Raw genomic sequence first — 24,372 nt, 5'->3', positions numbered from 1 at the left:
AGAGACCTCCCGCCGCAGATGGCGTCAAGGACGGTGGGAGCGGCTCCCGAGCCCTCCGGCGGTGGTCGCGGGTGAGGCACGTCAGCTTCGCCCCGCTCGGCGCCACCGACCCCCCTCCTCCAACAACCATCTTCTTCTCCAACTCGATAACCCCGACGACCCCTCGCCACCACCGCTACTGGGCGGCGCTCCATCGTGGCACCGTCGTCTCCGTCGCTGTTGCTGACGCCGATGAACAAGAGCGCGGGGCGGCCTCCGCCTCCTCGCGGAAGGGGGATGAGGACGGGAACGGAGACGGTGTGAGAGAGGAGACAGAAAAAGGGATGGGAGTGGCATTGTTTCAATTTTAAAAATTTCCAGTGGCTAATATGATGAATAATAGTAGCATTTTTTTAATTTTGCAAAGTTGCTGTGACATGTATCCAATTAACCCTTAATCCTTAAAGGATCCTTCCCACCTCCACTTGCCTGTCCGTACGTGATGGATTAGATCAAACTAAAAAAGATACAAATACCTTCCATCCCCTTCTACATGTATCATGTCTTTCCTCAAGTACATTCATGCGTATTCTCCCTCCATTACATACATACAATTAGATAGTTTGCCATGAGTTTTAAGAAATATAAACCAATAATTTGAGATCAATATTGCTCATATTATATGCTATATATGACAATAATCATTTGGTCATAGAACCCTATTCTTTTAATGGCAACCAAATAGCAATAAAACATTGTAAGAAATTGAAAATGAATAATATATATCATTGTAAACATTTTACAAAAATAAATTAGATAGATGGTATCGAAGGGAATAAAATTTATAAATTCAACGCGTTAATAAATTCAACATGACAAAAAAAATACAGCTACACACCATACTACTACATTTTGCATGGCATTCAAATTTCCATAAAAAGCACGTAACATAAATATATTCTTGAACGCTCACCTGCCACTATGTGTCACCTCTAACACAAAAACTATAGTTACCTTGGATCCAAAAATAACACAATAGTTACCTTGGACGTCGACGATGAAGAAAGCGGTTGGCAACGTTTTGTTCCCCACGGCAAGCTACATAGAAAAGATACCTTTGGCCTCCATTGGTTCACTATTAAAGCCGTTGAGTGGTATGTTGGTCTTCTTCAAATCCTCATGTCCACGCTCCAACTTCTTGAATAGTGAGTATGGCATTAAATTTACAGTGGCACCTCCATACACCAACATCCTAGAGATCGGCTTCCCATCAATGTGACCCTTTTGGTAGAGAGGCCTCATATGACGGTTAGACTCATCGGGCTTCTCAAAAGCTGCATCTCTTAGTCCTTGTGAAATTAGGCAATTCTGGCCTCATCCGTGGCACGGAACTCCACAGGCAACATGCACACCATATTGACATCCATGTACTCCCTTGGTGGTGAATCATTGCTAATTAACAACCGGTGGCTCATCTCTTTCAAGTCTCCCTCTTCATCTTGAGCAACCACTGGCTTTTCAATCTCCATTGGCTTAGGTCTCCACTCTTGCCTTGGCGGCAGCCGCAACTCATTAAATCTCCTATCTCTCCACTCTTCTGCTTTCTTTTCTTTCAATTCATGAGCACGAAGACGTTGCAACCTCCTATTTTGTGAAGCCGTCAAATTCTTAGGCATCCACCTTCACTGGTGTCCTACGCCGTGATTGTCTCAGCTTCGGTTTTCTCGCTTTGAACCACCCAGGCTTCATCTCCAGTAGGTATTGGCACAATCATGAGACCCCACTTTGACAACAATGAGCTCTGAAGTCCTTGTCTCCACCTTGGCGCGCTTTCCTCCACCTCTTTCCTCCTCAAACCGATTATTTGATTGAAACCAGTCTTTGTTTGACGAAAACAACTGCTCATGCACTGACATTCATGGCTCCACCCAACTTTGATGAAATTGCATTAGCACCGTTGGTGGCATGAACTCGTACATTGGTGGCGGTGCCCACCATGGCATGAAGTAAGGAAAAGAATAACCCGGTGGCAGCATTGGACAAGGCCCCCATGGCATGACTTTGTGGATTGTAAGGAAAAGGTAGCTCCAATTGTCTTGGGGATTAACCAAATCTCTCCTAGGAGGTGATCTTGGTCTTTTACCCTTGTTAGAACGTTGCTCGGCACTTCTCTTCTCATACTTGTTCAAAATCATCTCAAAAGACACGTTTGGCTTTTGAGATGTTCTTGACCTCGAAGCTTCACCTCTATTTTCCTTCCATACACCAACTCCTGGACTTTTTGGCACAATCATCTTTGGCCTAGGCTCTCCAATCACTACCTGCTTCTAGCCGAATCAACACATTTTTATCATTAAAATCTATAGTGTTCACATGAAAAGCATCATGATCTAGGTTCATCTTAGAACCTTCAGTAAATTTCAATCGTTCTTCTTCTATAGCCGATTGAATATGTCCACGAAACACATTATATTCATTAGTAGTATAGGAATAAGAATCATGCCACTTACAATAAGAACGACGGTTCAATTCCTCCAAAGATGGTATGACATGGCCTTTAGGCAACCTAATTTGTTTTTATTGTAAAAGATAGTCAGAAATCTTATCACACTTGACCACATCAAAGCTATGCTTAATCTCGCTTTGTCGATCCTTGCGAGGAGTCGGCGTCAAATTAGAACAAACAAAAGTTTTATTCTTATTAGTCCATGACCACTCAGCAATATAAATATCATGATCACCATCATCATCATCATCATCATTATCATCATCATCATCATCATCATCATCATACTCATCATGGCAATCAACAATACTAACATTAGGCTTCTTATCATTAGACCTAACAAACATCTTAGTTTATTTAACTCGGCTTTCTTGAGCTAGAGCTTTTTGCATGAGTTGACTAACATTAAGAAATTATTGGCCATCTAATCTTTCTTTAATAGGAAGCAGTAAACCATGTATGAAATAATCATAAAATTTTTGTTCTAATTGAGCCGAAGTATGAATAGAATTTGCCGATAAAGAATTAAACCATGTAAAAAGCAGTACCAGACAAACATAAAGAAAGCATGCATAATTTAAAAGCATCTGTCTTACTAGCTTCACCACATTGTGCTAAGAATTGGCCTATGTGGTCCCATGTGGCCTACTATCCTCACCATTGAACTTAGCAAATTCAGGAACTCTAAAACCACAAGGATATGGGATATTATCAAAATAATCAAGATATGACTCAATCCCGAAAGCTTCTCTAATAATATTCCTCACACACTCCTCCATATTTTCAGTCCTTGGTTGTGGATTGTATGGCCTAAAAGGAGGTGTCAGCGCAATATTGTTATATTGGCCATATCTAACATCTTGAGGGTATCCACCATTAGGATCATTGCAAACATTAGGTACATGTGGATGAATATGTGGATTAGCAGGAGCTACTAGTGGATTAGGTACTGGATAATGGTGCAAAACAGAATTATCAGGGCACGATTGTGTCGGTTTGATCGGTCCAGAGCTCGGTCTGACCGGCAGTCAAAGGTGTGGTCGGACTGTAGGTCTACACGGTCAGAGCAGTCTAATGGCTGGTCAAACTGAAGCCAGGAGAGCAGGTCAGACCGGCCAGAGGAACGGCCGGACCGCCCGTGGTGCTAGGGTTAGCCTCGCTCCTAGTATATTGTGTAGCCGCTCCATCAATTTTGCTATAGATGTGATGAATGGGGGCTTGGCTAGTACATAGAATATAATTTGATGGCACATCGGCCATGAGAGAGCCCAATTTGTCCCTCATAAAAGATTCAACTCTCCTATCAACTCATAGCGGCCTCAAGTTTATTATTAAAAGTAGCATTAACGGATTCATGTACGGAATATGCTAAAGAGCAATGTCATCAATGCTTACCTCATTAACAACGACACGGGGCATTGGGTCGGGCTTTCGAGTAACTCCTTAACGAGTCTTGATGAAGCATCCCGCCAAAAGCACCTCTTGCGTCGCCTTCATATGTCATTCAATCTCTTGGCGTTGTTCCTCGTTCAAATCCTCCAAAGTGACGGGGAGGATATTGCTTGGATCCACTTCACGCTTGGTCATGATGTTGATGAACTATATCCATAGTGGAGTTGCCAAAAATCATGTTTAACTTTTTTTTTGGCAAAAAAAATAAATGATCAGAACACCTAAATGCTATGTGGTGATATCAAGATGGGTTTTGATAGACTAAACCGGTTAGCAGAGCTGATTTAGATGAAACTAGGGATAAACACCCATCTCATGGGCAAACGGAAGGTTTACGGGACAAACCTACAAAGGGATTTTGTACTCTCGCAGCGAAGGCATACGATTTACAGCGCAAATCGACAAAGATGGACGAACTAGGTGAAAAGTAGCTGCAACATTGAAAAAACGATTTAACTTGTTAAATTGGGTTGAGAGTGGATTGTTTTTCCTCCTCACCTCCTCTCATTCTCATCTCCTCTCATCCTCACTTCCCGGCGACAGCAGGGTGGCAACGGCGGCTGCGCGACGACGGCGCGTGACGGCATCGGCGACACGCTCGGGGAGCAGCGGCAGTAGGCAAGAATGGCTGGGAGCGGCGGCTTCCGCTCGGAAGAGGCCGGGCCTGGCCGGGTGTTACGCGGCGGGCGACAGCGACGTCGACGGGCTCGGGGAGAAGCGGCGGTGGCTGTCGCAGCCGGGAGTGCCAACGGGGTAGTGGTGGGCGCGGCGGTGAGCTCGGTGGACTGTGAGGGCCGGCGGTGAATAGCGGACGGTTCTATCTTCCTCGGGTGCTCGGGCGGTGGTGGGCGCAACGGCGAGCAGCTCGTCGGACGGCGGCAACCGACATAGCGGCGGCCGGATCAGCGCCACCACTGCCGAGATTCCTAGGGTTTCTTTTTATTAATATTATTATTTTTTTGGATTTTTATTTTTACATGTGCTACCTGTACATCAAAATTCAGATTTCCGCATACCATTTGGGGCAGACGGGCTAACATTATGCATACGAAAATAGGTTTTGGGTCATCTGGAGAAACTTTTTTTCCTTTTTTAGTAGTGTACTCTGCTCCTGGGAGATCTTTTGGGAGTAGATCCACCCTTGTGATCTTTTCCTCCTCCTCATTTGCTTTTTTTTAGGGGACGCGTCTTTACTTAGCTGCTAACTGCCGCGTAAGCTCTCTCCCCTAGTGCCTACTATTCCCTCCATTTCAGCTTACAATATGTTTTGGCTTTAGTCAAAGTCAAATTACTCTAAGTTTGATAAAAAAAGTAGTAATATTTTTAACACAAGACTAATGTATTATGAAAATTTATTTAATTATGGTACTGATGGAGAAGTAGTTTTTACTTCCGGTTCGGTTCGTAACCCCCTGTAGTCCCGGGTGAAATAACCAGGAGTAAAAATTTATTTTTACTCCCAGTTAGTGTTACCAACCAGCCTAGATCCGGTTGCTCCTTTATTATTTTCTTTTATGTTCTTCATTTCATTTTTTTTAATATTGATTTCACTCCATCCCGCCCCCAAAATCCCAAATCAATCATCCCCGAATTGTAAAATCTCAAATCGATTATCACTTCTAAATCCTCAAATCGATCATCTCCAAATACATCACAAAATCTTAAAAAAAAATTACATCACAACTTCTACAAAATTCATCACAAATATATTACATATTCATATCACACACAAATCAAATACATCTCAATCCAATCATAAATCTTTTAAAAAAAACAGCGCCTACGTCAGCCGCCGGCGTGCCGCCCGCCGCCGCGACCCCGCGAGGCCGCCTGACCCTCCGCGAGGCGGCCCAGCGCGCCGCCGCGAGGCCGCCAGCCACTGCCGCGCCGGCTGCCCGGCCCTCGGCGCTTGGCCGCCGCGCGCCACCGCTGCAAATAGGGAGGAGGGGGCAGGGAGAGGAGAAGGAGAGGAAGAGATAGGGTGTGAGGAGGGGAGGAGAGGAGTTAAAGGAGAGGAGGAGATAGAACCGAGAGGGAGGAGGAGATATGTGTCGATATGATCCGCGTGCACGTCTCTCCGTGTATGTCGATCTTTTTTTCCGGTTGGTGATACCAACCGGGACTATAATAGATCTTTAGTCTCGGTTGGTGTACCAACCGGGAGTAAAGCTTATGTCGATCTTTTTTCACGGTTGGTGATAAATAGATCTTTAGTTCCGGTTGATAACATTATCCGGACTAAAGATCAAAAAGTACACCTGAGCTTTTAAGCGGGACTAAAGATGTTTTTAGTCCCGGTTTTTAATACAACCGGGACTACTGTGAAATTTTGTCGACCGACCAAAGATGGTTTGTCTAGTACAGTAGATTTAGTAAAACTATGCTGGTGTTATAAATACTATTAATTTTTTTCATAGGGTTAGTAAAACTTAGAGTAGTAACATAAAACGGAGGGAGTACCTAGCATGACGCGGTTGTAAATTGAATTTTCTTAGCCATTGACGCGCAAAGCTTTTGCGAATCAAATAATATTTTCTGCCTGCGCCGATCATGACTCATTATTCATCCTATTTTGCATCCACTGACTGCATCCATTTCTATTACTAATCCTAAAATAAATTGTGTGTGTTCCCACTCCGGTTTAAAAAAAACAAATCCTGCTCCGTCTTCTAGTCATGCGTGACAGCGTGAGGCTTCACTTTTCCATTAAAAAAGAAACCGTGAAAAATCACAATTATTTCCCCACATGCATTGGATCACTCCTTTTATTGTCAACAAAACTTGTAAATTCTGTACATATGTTTCTCTATGGGTCTTCACGCATGCGCGTCAAATTCATGTTGGCAGCTTAATTTATATCAACGAATATGTTGTTTTCTAAAGAGCAAATGGATTGTCACTCAGAAGTTACAACAGATGCCTGCACAACTAAGATATGTTTAAGATAGACCATATCACTCTTTCTACGTCAGATGCCACTACTAGTCTATAAATATGTTTCATGGGCCTTCACATATGGATGGCTACATCACTTTACCATTTTACGGTACATAGGTGACATATCTTAAGAGCAACTGGATGAGCTGTCGCATGATTAGTAGGCGAAGGGATGTGGAGTTGATCATATATTCATATTTTGTGCTCCCTTGTGGTGGACGTGTTTTCACTTGATCAAGGACTCACTACTTATTGTTGCAACCTCTAACATGACACTTTTATAGACAATAACATACTAAGATCATAAAAAAATAAATTTATTATGAATAGTGCTACTTGTCACTCTAATATTGGCATTCCTCGTACTAAGGTCATGTTTGGTAGATCCCTAATCCTTGTAGTTTATGAACGTTTGTATGCTAAAGGAAGAAAGCAGAATACGTCAGCCTAGAGATAGGAGAGGGAAAAAGAAGAGGAAAGGAATGAGGAAAGATAGAAAAGAAAAAGAAAAAAGGAGAGGTGGGGAAGGGAAAAGGGAGGAAGGAAGAAAGATAGAGGAAATTTCCTAAAAATAAGTTTGTGCATAATTTAGAAAATGATGTCCTATTTGAAAAGAGGAATTTCGAAATGGGAAAGTTGAGTTCTAAAACAGAGGAATTGAAGCTATTGTATTGGAATAAAATTAGACACGTATAAAATCTTTTACAATGTAAAATGATCTCACTATTTCGTGGCAAAAAATATAACGTGATAAATATAGCTACTCCTAATCTCTTATTGGATGAAGCTTGATACACCACCGAATTACCAAACCACCACCAACCGTGCAGCTTACTGTGTGTGCCAAACTTGCAGCCTGCTCTGACATGAACCGGCCAAGAAAAGCATGACTAAACTCATCACTAGTGATCAGTAGTCCATCCACTCCCAGTAAAGTAATTACGCTCTCACATCGATCGTCTCTTTCTCTAGCACTACCCAGACCTAGCTGTTGGTTGATTTTATCGGCTAATGCCGGTTAGTTAGGATAAGGTTAAAATCCCACCGGTTTTCCTATCCTAACAAGAAACAAACTAAGAGATAAATCTGTTTTATGTGATCGGTACAAAATAGATTCGAATTTTAGATTGAGATAAACCTCCGAGCCCCACCAGTGTCGCTATATAAAAGAAAGAGAAAGGAGGGAGGCAGGTGACGACTCAACTCTCTCCAACCCTAAACCCTAAATCAATCGCCCGATCGATTAGACACTGGAAGGGGTTCGTGAGGTATCTCACAGCAGAAGAAACAAAGGACAAGAAAGAAGAAAAGCAATGCTTCATCTCAGGTCAGTGATCAATTAGTTTCCGCATAAGCAAGAGGTAATCATGTTTAGGTTAAGACTCAATTAATTAATTGGATTAAATTCTAACATTGTGGTATCAGAGCTTTATTTTAGCCTTCATGTTCCCTCGTAATCACATCATCCCTGTGATTAGAAGCCACCCTTACAAAGTTCAAGATTGATTCGGCATGATGCAATTTTGAATAGGATTAGATTAATTTCCTTAAGTCTTGGTTGCATATTAAGCCATATTATGCTGGTGGTCTTGGCAAACAGTAGAAGCAAAATTATTGAAGGGCTTAATTTCGTTGCTTAGTAGTAGAATTTAAGAGAAGAAGAGGTTTAGGATAAACAAGATTGAAATTCCCAATCTCACACTAAGAATTCCTAGACCGAAGCTAATAGATTAGATCTATTATTAAAAAGGTGATAGTTTTTTCTCCAAATAAAATATTTAACTGGTGGCTGGGAAAAGGAAAGAGAACATATATAAATATATGTACGTTAATACAATCGAAAAAAAAATCAAATAAAGCTTCCTACTGTTAGCCGGAAGAATAAAATAGACATCTACCTACGATAAAAAACGATATAGCCAAAAAAAAAAAGCGTACTTAGTACAGGTGGAAAAAGGATGGTTTAAAATAGGATTTTGTACAATATAAAATAAAAATAAAATATAATACTAAGAAGTATATGCATGTAAGCTAGATATATAATATAAATATCAAATATCAAATCAACGGTCTCTAAACATCATCTTTTAAATTATTTTTAATTATATGCCCAACATATATATGATCCATTCTATTAGTTTAATTATATAAACTATCGTTGTATAAAAGTTATGTTGTTCTCTTAAATACATCACGACACATTGGGTCGACATACAATAGGTAAGATGAGAGACTTAAAAGTCCATTAAACTTTCTATAAACGCTCTTAAACATCCATGTGGTACTCTTACAAACGCTTCTACACCGCCACCATGTGACGCTCTAATAAATTAGAGAAAACCTTATAAATTCTGAGAAAAAAGAAAAACATATAACCCTCATTTTCATTGGAGGACCCACTATTTTTAAACCTTTAGATTAGATTTATTTAAAATACATCCCATGTAACCTCCCCGAATAAAAAAAATCCCGTGAATAGTTGTATGTATACATACGTACTTCCCTCCGTATTTTAATGTATAACGTCGTTGGCTTTTTAACCAACGTTTGACCATTTGTCTTATTCAATTTTTTTGTGTAAATATAAAAATATTGTGCATCGAGCAACTCCCCATCACCCAAATCCAAGAACACATCCATCAACATCAACAACAACATTTCTCACAATCTCACCATCCACCCAACAACAACAAAAAGAGACAGTAGTGAATCAACAACAACAGCAACACATTCAAAAACACCACAAATCAAAAATCAATCAAGGAGGCAGCCCACTGCACCTTCGTGGAGACCTCCTGCCACGCCCAGCCTCCACCTCCGCTAACGTCCACTGCACCCAGCCTCCTCCACCACCACCGTTGGATCTGGCCGCCCCCAAGCTCCGGTGGTCAGGGCGGCGCCGGATTTGGCCGCCTGGAGCACTGATGGGATGAGGGTGGGATGGAGAGTTGGAGCGGCGGCGCCGGATCTGGCCGCCCTTGAGCGCCGGTGTGGTGGGGGGTGCCAGATCTGCCCGCTCCGAGTGCCGATGGGAAGGGGGTGGGACGGAGAGGAGGAGCAACGGTGCCGGATCTGGCCGCCAATGAGTGCCGGTGTGGTGGGGGTGCCAGATCTAGCCACCCCCTAGCACCAGTGGGGTGGGGAGGGGGGCGTGCCGGATCTAGCCGCTCTGAGTGCTGATGGGAAGGGGTGGGACGGAGGGGAGGAGCGGCGGCGCTGGATCTGAACACCCGCGAGCGCCGGTGGCTGGTGGGAAGGAGCGAGAGGAGGAGGTGGCCAGTGGCCTTCCCACACTGTCGCTGCCGGTGGAGGAGGTAGAGAAGGAGGTGAGGGGAATTGAAAAGGGAGGAGGAGGAAGGGAAAGGTGAGGGGAAAGGCGAGAGAGAGAATGAGCGGTGGGGGGAGTTGCGGGAGAAGATAAGGACTAGAAAAAAAATCCTCGCTCGTCTCTATTAAAGTTCCGGTTATTTTATAAACCGGCACTTTTAACCTCTATGTAGGTACCGTTTTAGTTTAAAAAACCGGCACTTATGATATAGGTGCCGGTTTTCTTTAGAACCGGCACCTGTAGTTACTAAAAGGTGTGAGTTTTCTATTTTGTCACTCCGCAGAGTTAGGAAAAGTTTTATAGGTGCCGGTTGTAATATTTCTAGCACCTATAGTGTCAACATCTATTTGAAGTTTTGTAGTAGTTTCTCAAACTACATCAATCATATTAGGCTATATAAATTGATCATACTTTTAGTGGAGCTTCCTGTCCCACCCAATTCATCCTCGAATAAACCATGATAATATATATGCAATTAAAATAAAGAAAAATACCTTAGTTTTACTTTACACTTACTTTTCATTGGCCTCTTTTTTTTACTTAAAATAAATCTACCTTCTTTTCAAATGATGAAGACGATTATAAATAATTGCTCATAGATATTACTTAAATATGATATAATATAAAGTTCAGAGGTTAGAAAATTATACAAGCAGTTAATGCTGATGGAAACAATTTACAGAGAAATCGTGGTAGATGTTCTCCGGTTAATATTTCGCTCTTATAAGTATCACAAACTTACCGTGTGATGCATGCCTGTGCATTCACGCGGGGTACCTTTCTAGTTTAAATCATTTGCTTTATTCCTTATTATTTTGTGTACGTGGTGGCACAATATGTATGTTTGTAGTTTTCAATTTATAAGCTTGTTACTGGATGATGGACTCTTCGTCTACCTCACATTGTCGTCTTCTTTTTGTTGCCAGGTATATCATCCTGGTTGACGACATATGGTCTGCAAAAACATGGAAAACAATATCAGATTATTTGTTGCTAACTGATAATAAAGAGCGCAGTAGAATAATAGTTACTTCAAGATTTCAAGCGGTTGGTTCGACCTGCTGCCGGCCAGAAAACAAGGATCTATTGTATCCGATTAGTTTCCTCAGTCCTCGTGATTCCAAGGAGCTATTCAACCGAAGTGTTTCTGAATCCAAAAGCACCAAAGATAGACACAAGGTACAGAACAATGTCCCTGGTGATTTATGGAAAAGGTGTGGGGGTCAGCCTTTGGCCATAGTTACCATGGCTGGTCTAGTGGCGTGCAACCAAGACCAGCCAAAGAGTTACTGGGCTGGACTTCACAAATTATTGCCAGAAGAGGTTTCTATTACTGCTGGGGCTCAGGAACAAGAAACTTCTCTCAATTTGGATGGGATTACAAGGATACTTGATTGTTGCTACAATAATTTGCCTGGATATCTCAGAACCTGCTTACTGTACTTGGCAATATTTCCAAAGGGTTGGAAAAAATTAGTAGGAAGTGTCTGTCCAGGCGATGGATTGCTGAAGGTTTTGTCAATGCAAAGCAAGGGCTGACGGCGGAGGAAGTTGCGGAATCATACTTCAATCATATTTTAAGAAGAAAGTTGATACGTCCTGTGGAGCACAGCAGCAACGGGAAACTAAAAACCTTTCAAGTTCATGACATGGTTCTTGACTATATTGTGACCAAGGCAAGAGAACAGAATTTTATTACTGTGGTTGGTGGCCATCTGATGATGACAGCACCCAGTAATAACAAAGTCCGTCGGCTTTCCATGCAGAGCAGCAGTTCCAAGCATGGAGATTCAACAAAAGGCAGAATCTGTCACAAGTTCGGTCACTGACCGTTTTCGGGAGCCTCACCCAGCTTCCATTCCATGCTTTCAATGACAGAATAATACAAGTCCTGGATTTTCAAGGACTGAAGGGATTCAAGAACAGGCATATGAAACACATTTGTAAGATGTTTGTGCTGAAGTATTTGAGCCTCCGAGGGACGGATATTACCCATGTTCCGCCGACGATTGTGAAGCTCGAGTATTTGGAAACTCTTGACATAAGAGAAACACGTGTTGAAGAGCTGCCGAAAGAAGTAGAGCAGCTAAAACTAATCAGCAGAATACTTGGTGGGAGTAAAAACAAAAACCCACGGAAAGGGTTGAGGCTGCCTCAAGAAAAAAGTAAGAAGCAGCAACACAAAAGTATGTTGACCCAAGATAAAGAGAAGGAAGGAATGAAAGCACTCCGGATACTGTCTGGGATCAAGATCGATGAGACAACAGCTGTAGCAGGCCTTCATCAATTGACGGGTCTAAAGAAGCTTACTATTTACAAGCTCAAGCTCAACCCAGAGGAACCGGGCACAAGGAAAATCTTGACAGAACTACGCTCTTCTATTGAGTATCTTTGCAGCTGTGGTCTCCAGACTTTGGCGATCAATGAGGAAGGTCAATCTAATTTTATCAACTCCTTGGGTAACATGTCCGCACCCCCAAGATATCTTGTTGCCCTTGAGCTTTCCGGCATGTTGAAAAAACCCCCAGGTTGGATCAAGACACTACGGACATTGAGCAAGCTAACTCTGTCTCTAACAGTTCTCCGGACAGATACTCTAGAGCACCTCCGTGCCCTGCCGCTGTTTTCTCTTACCTTTTCTTTCTCATTTGGTGAGATGGAGAAGGATCAGGACAAAAAGATGAAGGACATCATCGAGGACAACAAATCACTGTCCGATGGGGAGATCTTTGTTCCAGGTGAAGGATTCAAGAGTCTTCAGCTACTTCGCTTCTTTGCACCTCTTGTTCCAAAGCTAGGCTTCTGTCACAATGCAATGCCAGCCCTTGAGATGATTGAGATGCAGTTTAGAGCGTTTGAAGGCCTATTTGGCATTGACACGCTAGGAAATCTCAAAGGGGTGCGCCTCAGAGAAGCTAAACCAAGAGAAGAGGATAAGCAAACCGCTCAAATAAATGACCTGTTGGTACGAGATTTGAAAGATAGCACTGAGGGACTGAAGGTAATCATTGATCACACATTCACTTCTTGAAAGGTCGAAAGATATTGGTGCTACTGCACCAACCAATCGTTCTCAGAACCTCGGTCTTTGCCATAGAGTTTATATATATTGTTACGGTTCTTGCATTGGTTGTATGAAAATAAATAGGGATGCCGTAGTATGCATCTACATCCCATGGAACTCATATATGTTGTGTTTGTTTTTGCTCTGCTATGTTAGTATTGCTGTGATGTTTGGTTATTGCTATTACAGTGTTGATGATACCTGAAGTTTGTTGGGTCCTTGTTTTCTACATAAAGGGAGGACCCACGAAGGGACCATTTTATAACCCATTTGTTGCATCGGTTTTATGATATTTCTTGTTTGTCCTCAACGGAAGCTTGTTTTTTTCTTGAGAAATTTTACAATGGTTGAAACAAATACAGATCATCCAGCGGGAGAAATCGAATGGTGTAAAAATAGGAGCTACCCACTTAAAAGTACCTAAAATGGGTAGCCCAGTACCAAAATGAGAGTGGGCCAGATCGAGAGTGACCATGGACAGCTCTGTGAGACCGTGATCCTCGGGTCGGCCGACGACGATGACGCCGGTGCGTTGAGCTAGCTCCCCATTGTGCCCTTCCTTGCCGTACACCTCGGCGGTGGCATCCAGGCACTGCAACTAATCGATAACGAGGTCGTTCATGGGTTCATGTTGCTCTCTGCTTAGGCGCAGTACTCCATCTCGTCTGTCGAAACAAGATTTCGGCAATACTAAAAGGGGTAGCTATCAAGCTGGAAAAGTGGAAGGGTTTCGAGATAAGAAATTTTATACAGTTTCAGGCCTTCTTAATCAAGAAGTAATACCCTACTCCTGTCCGGGGATTGATCTGCCGAGTATATTATCGATCGTATGATCTGGGAGAAAATCGTGCCCCTAGAGACACCCGGACCCCTTCTTATATAGGGGAAGGGGTCCGTATTACAAAATACAGTCCATATCCCTAGCGGAATATGCAGTTACAGATAAAATACAATCGTAACCGACTAGGATCTCGGATATTTCCTTGACATACAAGTTTAGATTTTAACCCAAGTCCCTCTAAAGATATTCTTTCTACACATGGCACCCCATACCTAGTCGGACTATACATGCTGTGTAGGTATGGGGTATCCATAATCTCCACAGTAGCCCCTGAGACCTTTACAGTCAACGAAATAACCTTCTCTCGGAGCGTAAAATGATAATCCGAGTGCTTCAATTTCTTCTGTATTGACCTCCCGAGTACCGAAATCAAAGACTATGAAGGGCTGAAAATAGAAAAAATCGGGTGCATCGACTAGATGCACCTAATTAGGTGTAGCCCCCGACTATGTGATTAGTTAAAAACTAAACATATAGTCAAGGTGCAAATAACATCCACCCGAGTGGTTTTACAACCGAATTAACCAAAATATCATACTGCTAAGCATATGCAACATTTAATAAAACGTCTAGCCGACTGCTTTAGCTTTAATATACCAAAAAGAGAGATATAAAGAGGCCCGAGTAGAAAATACTCCAAAGATCCATAAATCAGCACATATGACAAGAATCTGAGTAAAAACTCTCAAAGATCCATCAAATGTGGTACAAATATGATATCATGACAATTAATGAGTCAAAGTAGCCTAGGCTATGACTCACGCCATAATCAAAATAGGCATATAACATGCTGAGAGAATGACTGATCAAAAACCAATCATCTCAACAAAACCCAACCAGCCTTTGCAGCCTAAAAAGGCTTACAAAAGAAGTATAACACCTTTCTGTCGGGCACCTTTTTATTTGCATCGTAGTAATTCCAAGGAATTATCTAACTGCATCAAAAAGGATTTTAACAGCATTGGGCCATACCGTTGTGAGAAAAAATTGCCGAAGCAAAAATGCCTAAGTCCCTAAAGATCACAACTAGCCACGCTGGTGATAGAATTGGGCTGAAGTATTGTATAGGCCTAGGCCCATTAGCACTCCCGATACCCTAGCAAAATAAACGCCGAAGTTAGAGCGTCATTTCGTCTTCCCCGCCGAGACTCTCGCCACTTTCCCCATTTCCAGCTATAGTGCAAAACCACTCCAGCGGAACTAGGGTTCACCGATTCGCTCAAATCCACCCTCGAAATCTCCACAGAAATTATCCGCGCATCCACCGCATCAATCCCCCATCCATTCCCAACCATTTCCAAAACAAATCGCATCATCGAATTCGCATCCATGGCGGAGGAGAGAGAAAGCTTCGAGAGCCAATGGGCGCCCTCCGACGTCACGGAGGAGAACCTGAAGGAGATGATGGCACACGGTGTTCTTCTGGCAAAGGAGATCATTGGGTGGCGTCCAGCATGTTGCGAAGCATTCCCAACCCCTGACACACACGAGGTCGTGGTATTTTCTCATCTCTTCTATGGCGGGTTCTCTCTTCCAACCTCAAGATTCTTCCGGGGAATTTTGGATTTCTATGGGATTAGTTTGCATCACCTAAACTCGAATTCCATAGTCCATATTGCCAACTTCATACATGCCTACGAAGCTTTTTTGGGCATCAGGCCACACTTTGCCCTATTTCGCCGCATCTTCTTTCTCAAACCCCAACCGAACAAGAACAAGCCATGTGTAGTTGGGGGAGCCGGATTTCAACTGAGGGGAACTCTGAGCCAAAAGTATTTCTCCATGCCCTTCAAAACCTCAAACAAAGGCTGGCATGCAAATTGGTTCTATGTACAAAACCCCAAGCCTGCACTTCCCGAGTACTCCTGTCTTCCTCCAGTTTATCAGGACACTTGGAACTCGCTTCCAATGGGAGAGGAAGCCGCTCAGGAACTTGCCCTGATGGATCGTATGCTGAAGCTGAAGGAACAAGGTCTGCAAGGAGAACAGATCACCCGGCATTTCATCAAGAGCCGGCTAGCTCCAATTAAAGAAAGATCCCGTACAGCCTTTGAGTTTGACGGCAAGCATGACCCGAACCGTGAAGATCCAGACTCTCTTGATTTTAAGGTCATGAAGGAGAGAATGTACAAAATCTTCTCAAACGCTATCGTGGTCAGTTATTCGCACTTGCTGCCAGTGGTGCCATACAACGCCTTCAATCCTCCTCCACCGGTATGTATTCAAACATTTCAGCCTTTCTCAAAAGCATGCTTTTATCTTCTGTTAAGCTAATTGGAAGTTCGAAATATCATGCTCAGGAATTCGCCTTGATGAAGTCGGATCCTCCAATTGCTCAACGCCGATCACCCTGCCGGCAGACTAGTCAGGCAAGTGGAGGACCAAAAATTCAGTCTGAAACTCAACCAAACACCTCGAAATCAACTAGCCAGTCAGACTCCCGCAAGAGGAAATTGGTTCTGAGTGATGATGAGGGCGATGATGCTGAAAAAACAGGCAACAAAGAGGTGACTGGAAAACAACCAAGGCAAACTAATCCGAAGAAGAAAACATCCAGTCGTCCCATGCTGAAAATCAGGAAATCTTCCAAGTACAAATCATTTGGCCATCTCCCTTGTATTGCTGCTCACCCACTATTGAAATAGCACTGATAGCATAACTCAAATTCGTAGGAAGCCATCGGACATAGATCCTTCTGGAAAAGACCCCAAGCCGACTGATGCAGAGACGGGTCCTTCAAAAGAAACTGGGCCAACTGCAGAAGATCACCCGAGTGATAATCAATCGGCAACTGACAATGTAGAACCTAGCAACAAGCCCCCGACTGGAAACCAGTCGGCTGAAGCTGGAGTCGGCGCTGATCAGGAGCCCCCGACTGGTCAGTCGGGTACAGAGTCAAATAAAGATATCCCAGAAGTAGAAGCTCAAGCTAACAGCCCTCCCAAGACAGATCTCCAAAGTCGTCGAGGTTGTGGTAGTCGTAGCGGTAGCCGAAGTCGTCGTACTCCACGATCTCCGTTGGTCGCGAGTCGACGCCGGGGGAGCTGAGGTAGCCGTCTAGTTGTTCCGTTGAAACCGTGCCGAGAGGCTGGAGTATGACGCCAACTTCCCTGGAGCTAGGCCAGGCCGGGGCTGGAGCCGGATCCCGCCTAGGCCTACGGGGAGAAGACGCCTTTGTGGTGAAGACAGCAGCCAAATCATCGGGGAGTTTCATCAGGATCGGCGGATAGGCCCCATCATCTTGATCGGGTCGAGTCGGAGTAGATTGGATCTCGTCCGAGTGGTTTGAATCCAACTCGGTGGAGACGATCTTGGGGTAAACCTCAGCCGAGTTCGGGATACCGAACGGGGCGGAGATCTGGCCTCTTCCCGACATGTTTGAATCCGAGTCGAGGAGAGAAATCTTGCCGAAGTCGTTGGTGATGAAGTCGAGGCTGCCGAATCGGAACGCCTGCTCGGGAGGGAAGACGAAGTCGTCGATGCCAGAAACGAAACCCATCGCACTAGTCGGCGAAGAACTTGACACTACCCCTACCTGGCGCGCCAACTGTCGAAACAAGATTTCGGCAATACTAAAAGGGGTGGCTATCAAGCTGGAAAAGTGGATGGGTTTCGAGACAAGGAATTTTATACAGGTTCAGGCCTTCTTAATTAATCAAGAAGTAATACCCTACTCCTGTCCGGGGATTGATCCGCCGAGTATATTATCGATCGTATGATCTGGGAGAAAATCGTGCCCCTAGAGACACCCGGACCCCTCCTTATATAGGGGAAGGGGTCCGTATTACAAAATACAGTCCATATCCCTAACGGAATATGCAGTTACAGATAAAATACAATCGTAACCGACTAGGATCTCGGATATTTCCTTGACATATAAGTTTAGATTTTAACCCGAGTCTCTCTAAAGATATTCTTTCTACACATGGCACCCCATACCCAGTCGGACTATACATGCCATGTAGATATGGGGTATCCATAATCTCCACATCGTCCATGCCTCAATGTACTAGTGCACGATGGGCATGGCTTTGCGCCGGAACATGGCCGTGAAGTGCTCACTCACGTGGTAGAAAGTAAATCTCTTGCATGGACAGCCAAACCGGTGGCAGGTGCCACACGCTGGACTTGATGTTGTTGGCACTACTACAGAGCAAAATTTGACTTGTGTGCTATAAATCAAATTTGACGTTGTTGGCCATTTTTCTTCCATCTATGCTAAATTTTGCATAGATTTATAGCATAGATTTGAACGTCAAGTCAAATTTGACGTTGTTGGCACTACTACATCAGTGCCGGCACTATAGGTGCTAAATTTTTCTTCCATCTATGTTAAATGTTTCTTCCATCTATGCTAAATTTGACTTGTGTGCCATAAATCTCAAATTTCTCTTAGGGGTGCCCATAGATCCGCTAGGGGAGCGGATTTGCTCGATTTTTGTTAGGTTTTGGTTGAAAATTGAAGCCTACAAGGTAAATATTCATTATTTCTCACCCCGATTCACACTTACTCGTTGAATTGAGTTGCCGTGTGGTAATACTTGTAAAATGCACTAGTCATTTGTGTGGATCCATCAGTCATTGGTAGATCTTTTCTCGGATGCCATGCTAATTTTGAATTATTGTTTTATTCCTTCTATTCCATCGTCATTAATGTTTCACACTAGCCAAAATTTAAATGACGACTTGACCCATATGGAAAAATGTGTAATCAACTAATCATTGCATAGGCATGATATTTTTGTTAGCCATGAATATCTAATGCGACGTGGGTGTATGCAAAAAAATCTCAATTTTATCATAGGGGTAAAATGGTCATTTCTCGTTTTTATTTAATCTAGTGTGCCTGTAAATTATGAAATCCTCCTTGTTTATTAATGTTCATGGTTTGTAATAAATGATAATAATCGCAGACACCCATTAGATGTAATGGATCTACAACGGATAACTACAGCGGATCATGACTCTATGGAGTATCTTACGGGTGTAACGGCTCTCGTTGCCGTGGCCACAAGTACAAACTCAGTTAACGCACCGCATTATATTTGATGTCCATGCTATGATTGCAAGAAAGATAGAAAACTTCCGGCTCAGCGGGTCCATGCACATCTCCTTACAAGGAGTTTTATGGACAACTTCGTTGGTGTTGGTATTTCTCAACGGTATTACTAGAAATATTCATTCCCAGCAATGGCGCCAGAAATAGTCCTGGTATATTTATGGTTACAGAAGTAATCCACAAGCGCACGGATATACCATTGTAGCATTTCACCCAGAAGTATTCCAAGGTATCTTATTTTTAATCCCAAGGGAAGATGATAAGAGTGAACTTTGCTAATGCACTTTATACATATATTACTTGTAATTGTCAAAGTCTAGGCTATATTACATGTAATTATCAAAGTCTAGGCAGTGGTTAAGTTTAATATAGGGGTATAGTGACACGAAGCAAAGCTGACCAAATCTACATAATAAAGTAATTCTAACTAAGTGGAAGAAGAAAGAGAAAGCATTTAATTCCTATACTTCTAGTATACACTCAAATTCTAGTTTACATCTTCTAATATACAATCGTGTGGCTAACCTATCATGGCCGTCCAACCGGGGCTAAATACAGAGGAGTACCCTCCCCATGAATTTGTCTTAGAAATATATACTAACGTGGAGGAATACCCGTACTGAGTTGTCACCATCAGCGGCCCACCTCTACTGTCCCGCAGCATATATGCCCAATTAATGATATTTAATAATTAATCTAAGCACCATGCTTACATTACTAAATACTACTCTACGCCCGTGCACATGACATAGAGTAACTGATAAATTAGACATTAAACCCGCACTATTGCACCTCTCTGGCAGGCTACCCACACAATTGGTACGGCACAGATATAAAGTAAGAACAGTATTCATACTAAATAAAGTACTGAAGATATATAAAGAAGAGTATTTCATTAATATCGAAAGTTGTACAGAAGAGAATACAAAAGCTGCTAGAGCCATACTAAAACTCTTCCGAAGACTCCGAATACTATTCTATTCTACTCCACTTGGCACTAAGATATTAATACTAAAGTATGAAGAGGAATTTGAGCTTGCTTGAGTGTGTTGCGAAATGAAGTGAGCTCCGCCTTTTATATGGTCGGTATGATGGTTATTGGCATGTGAAATGTCGATTTTACCCTCGTAACCGTCATCAGCAAGCGATCCTGTACACCCACGTGTAAGGCCTGCTGGAGCCGCAGCTGCTAGGGTTCGGCCGAACCTGGGCCAGCCCAACAGGCCTCCAAGTTTGGCAAGGAGGCTAGGTCCCAATGACGATTGTGGCAGTTAAGGCAGTTTTCGGCGGTTACACCTGTCATGTGGGTCCTCCTTATCCATTTGCTTGCTTAGGAGTGATGTTCTCTACACTCTCTCTTTATTTTATTTCATAAATTCGTGCAACATGTTATTCTCCATGTACAAGTGAAACTATATTATTTGAAAATAAATATGCGTTGCAAGCATAGCTATTTCTCCATTATTTAGTTATATTAACGGTCGAAATTTGTCTGTAACGACCATCAACAAAACCCCTCAAGCATGAACCTTTGCTCGTCCCGAGTGAAGGACGAAAGGGAAGCAAAACTTGGTTGTTGATCAGGAGTTGCTACCATGCTGTATATCTAGATGTACAAGTGCATAGTTTGGGTACTCTCTCTCATGTTAAGCAAATATGCACGGTGACTTACCCTTACGCCTAAAATTTGTGGAACACACGCTTCTCACCACCTTGGGATATTGAGAGACAGAACAGATCATAAAGTACATTTTATCTACTTGCTTAGTTTTCATTCCGGATGGTTTTCAAAAATCAAGTGATTCTCTCGATCACTTAACAGTGTAAGGATATTTATTCCTCACCAAAGATATTGCCTTTTTGACTCTTACACTAAGGTTGAATATGTGGGGCTTGGTAAGGATCAAATGAGGCATACTTGTATTCATATATATCACTAAGTCAAAAATCTGTTCTGATGGGCACTTGCACTGGGTGAAACTCGGTGAACCAAAGGAACAGACTGGATTGGTTCCATCTGATGCACCTTACCAACAGTATTGACATTCTTTGAGTTGCAGCTGACATGATCCTCTATAGTACTAGAAACCAGCTTCTTTTTCACTGTACTTCCATGTACCAACATCTCTTCGGTACCAACTTCTGGTGTACTTTGCATATTAGGTTCTTTGTCTTTTTTCTCACATTGTTTGCCTGCTGTGGTAGTGTGAACAGCTTGACTTGGGGGCCCTTGAACAGTGCTGCAGCCAGCTAAAGTCAAAGCTTTCTCACTCTCTTTTTTTCAATCTAGCTTGGGCATTAATGACTGGCTGGTCCCACTTCCTCTCTCTTGCTGCTTCTGCTGTTCTTGAATGTTCTTGAATTGAGAAGAAAAATGTTGCCTGAATTTTTCCACAATTGAATTTTTGTTGGATTCCTCCATATCCAAAAATGCCTCTGATGGACCCTGCTATTGGCACCAACGAAGTGCAACACAGAAGAAGCACAAGAGCTACCAAGATTTATGAGACAGCCTCACAACATTTAAGTAAGAAGAGAGGGTTTCATGAAGCAGCCCATGAATCTACCAAACGCCATTGCTCCCCAACTACTTCAGCTGCCTCTTCCTTCTCGATTGTGGGAGGTGAAGAACATGGAGGGATTGAATCAAGAAGAGCTCCTCCAACTAACCATCATTCAGCACCAATCAGGGTTCCAAGTAGAAGAGGTGGGCAGAGAGTTACAAGATGGGATCAGAGAGGAGGTTATGGTGGTTGAATGGTGACCTCCACTTCTTGGAGACCTCTTGCTGCTGCTCATTCTGATGTCATTCAAAGAGATGCTCCAAGATCCCCTCAAAGCATTAACAATATTCATAGCAGGAAGCATACTTGGAGTGCTGTGGAGGCGCATCATGATATCTTTGTTGATCAAGCTGCTGGAGATACTCAAGGGGGTGGTGCAAGTGATGCTGGAGCTAGCTCCAGACTGATACTGGCTACAGATCCTAGGGAATGCAATGTTTCAGAGATTCAGCTTGTTGATCCCAGTGCTGGAAACGGTGGAGATGGAAGTGGAAAGAATGATGGATGGGCAATGGCGCCAGCCCATAAGGCGTCGAGGGCGCCATGAGTCTTTTAAGCTGGAACTGCCGAGGTATGGGGGGGTCACCTCGGCAGTAGGAAAATGCAACACCTCCAACGCCTAATATACTCTACTAATGCTAAGGTAATCTTTATTTCAGAAACAAAAAGCTCTAAAGTCACTGCTTCTGATCTGATCCATCATTTTCATGTAGCTAATAGTCATGTGGTTCCTGCTGATCAAGCTTCTGGTGGTCTGTGGCTGATGTGGGATGAAGACATGGATCTTACTATAGTTCAGTCTAGTGTTAATTATATTTTAGCTTATGGAGTCTATAAGAACTCTGGTCCTATTTTCAATCTTCTTTGTATTTATGGTGATCCTAGTCACAGGGCCACTAGTGCCATGTGGAGTGAAATCTCCTCTTTTGTTGTACATAGTAGTCACAGACCTACCTTTTGTATGGGAGACCTTAATGAGATCATGCATGCTAATGAAAAGTATGGTTTGGCCCCTCCTAATCAGAATCGTATTAATATTTTTAAGCATCATGGCAATAATCTGGGGCTTATGGATATGGGTTATAATGGTCCAGCTTACACTTGGTCCAATAAGCAACAGGGTAAGGATCTGGTTTTGGAAAGGTTGGACAGATGTCTTGCAAATGTGGAATGGTGTTTTAATTATCCAAATACCACTGTTTATCACTTGCCCATGTTGTATGGTGATCATGCTCCCATCATTGCCATTCTCAATCCGAAGAACAGGAGGCCTAAAAGATCTTTCATGTTTGAAAATTGGTGGCTGCTTGAACCAGATTTTAATCAGCATGCTCATTCAGCCTGGCTGCAGTCTGTAAACTGTCATTTTCAGAGAAGAACAACCTTGTTAGCAATATCCTTAACTTCTTAGAGCAAAAAGAAGAAACCTCTTCAGCAGCAATTGGATCAGTTGGAAGAAGATCTGTTGAAAATTCAGAGTTCCCCCGACAGAGAACATTTGTACTTTGTGGAGAAAAGGATTGTGCAACAGCATGATATTACCATGCAGAAGCTGGCCGATTATCACAAACAGAGAAGTAAGAAGCATTGGGTCCAGAAAGGTGACAGAAACACTTCTTTCTTTCAAAAAGCAACCCAGAAGAGAAGGAGAAAGAACAGAATCTCTAGTGTTATCCATAATAATTCAATAATCAATGATCCTGATGAGATAGCAACTGTCTTCACTTCTTACTTTGAAAATCTCTTTCAAAGCTCCAATACAGATGATGCCACTCCTTCTATGGATCAAAATGACAATGATGTAATTTTTCCTCCCCCTGAAATCCCTTCTGAAAATGACATCCTGGAAATTCTGAAGCAAATGCGAAGAGATGCCTCCCCAGGGCCAGATGGTCTCAATGTTGCATTTTATAGAGCTGCCTGGAATTGGATAAAAGACGATGTTACTGCCATGGTAGGCTCCTTCTATGAAACAGGTAAGCTTCAATCAGGTATGAATGCTACTAATATTGTTCTTGTTCCTAAAAATTCTAATCCTAAGTCCCCTGCTGATTTTAGACCCATTAGCCTTTGTAATGTTTCTTATAAAATCATTGCTAAGTCCTTGGCTAATTACATTCAGAATAAACTTCCTAACCTTATTTGTGACACTCAGCAGGCTTTTGTCAAGGGGAGACGCATCTCTAATAATATTGTGCTTGCCCAGGAAATTGCTCACTCTTTTAATCTCACCTCTTTTAATCAAAAAGCTTTTCTTTTAAAAATAGACTTGTCTAAAGCTTTTGACAGGATTGAATGGAGATTCATAGCGGATGCTCTTTGTCGTAAAGGGTTTCATGCTAATTTCGTTCGTCTTGTCCTTTCCTGCATCAACTCTGCTAATTTTTCTGTTGTTATAAATGGTCAATCGTACAGGTACTTTTCAGCTCATCGAGGTATTCGTCAAGGTTGTCCTTTATCGCCTTATCTTTTTGTCCCTGCGATTAATGAACTTTCTGACCAGCTTGCTACCAAATTTCATTCCCGTATGTACATGCTAAGTGTTTCATATGTCATGCATCCGACGCACATTGCAGATTCCACTGGGTCCTTTTACTCTTCGACTTGGAGGCCTGCGTAGTCAATGTATATGACTCAATGGA

The 24,372-nt window shown here is 42.7% G+C and overlaps 2 pseudogenes; both read left to right on the top strand.

Annotated features, from left to right (window-relative positions):
* Positions 1-10,053: 10,053 nt before the first annotated feature.
* On the top strand, positions 10,054-13,233 carry LOC127752638 (disease resistance protein Pik-2-like; annotated as a pseudogene).
* An 8,132-nt stretch (positions 13,234-21,365) lies between these two features.
* On the top strand, positions 21,366-22,733 carry LOC127753316 (uncharacterized; annotated as a pseudogene).
* The last annotated feature ends 1,639 nt before the right edge of the window (positions 22,734-24,372 follow it).

The sequence above is a fragment of the Oryza glaberrima genome, chromosome 10 (assembly GCF_000147395.1).
Source record: "Oryza glaberrima chromosome 10, OglaRS2, whole genome shotgun sequence".
Taxonomy (NCBI): Eukaryota; Viridiplantae; Streptophyta; class Magnoliopsida; order Poales; family Poaceae; genus Oryza; species Oryza glaberrima.
The sequence above is the reverse complement of the archived record's forward strand: the minus strand, read 5'-3'. Positions and strand labels throughout refer to the sequence as shown.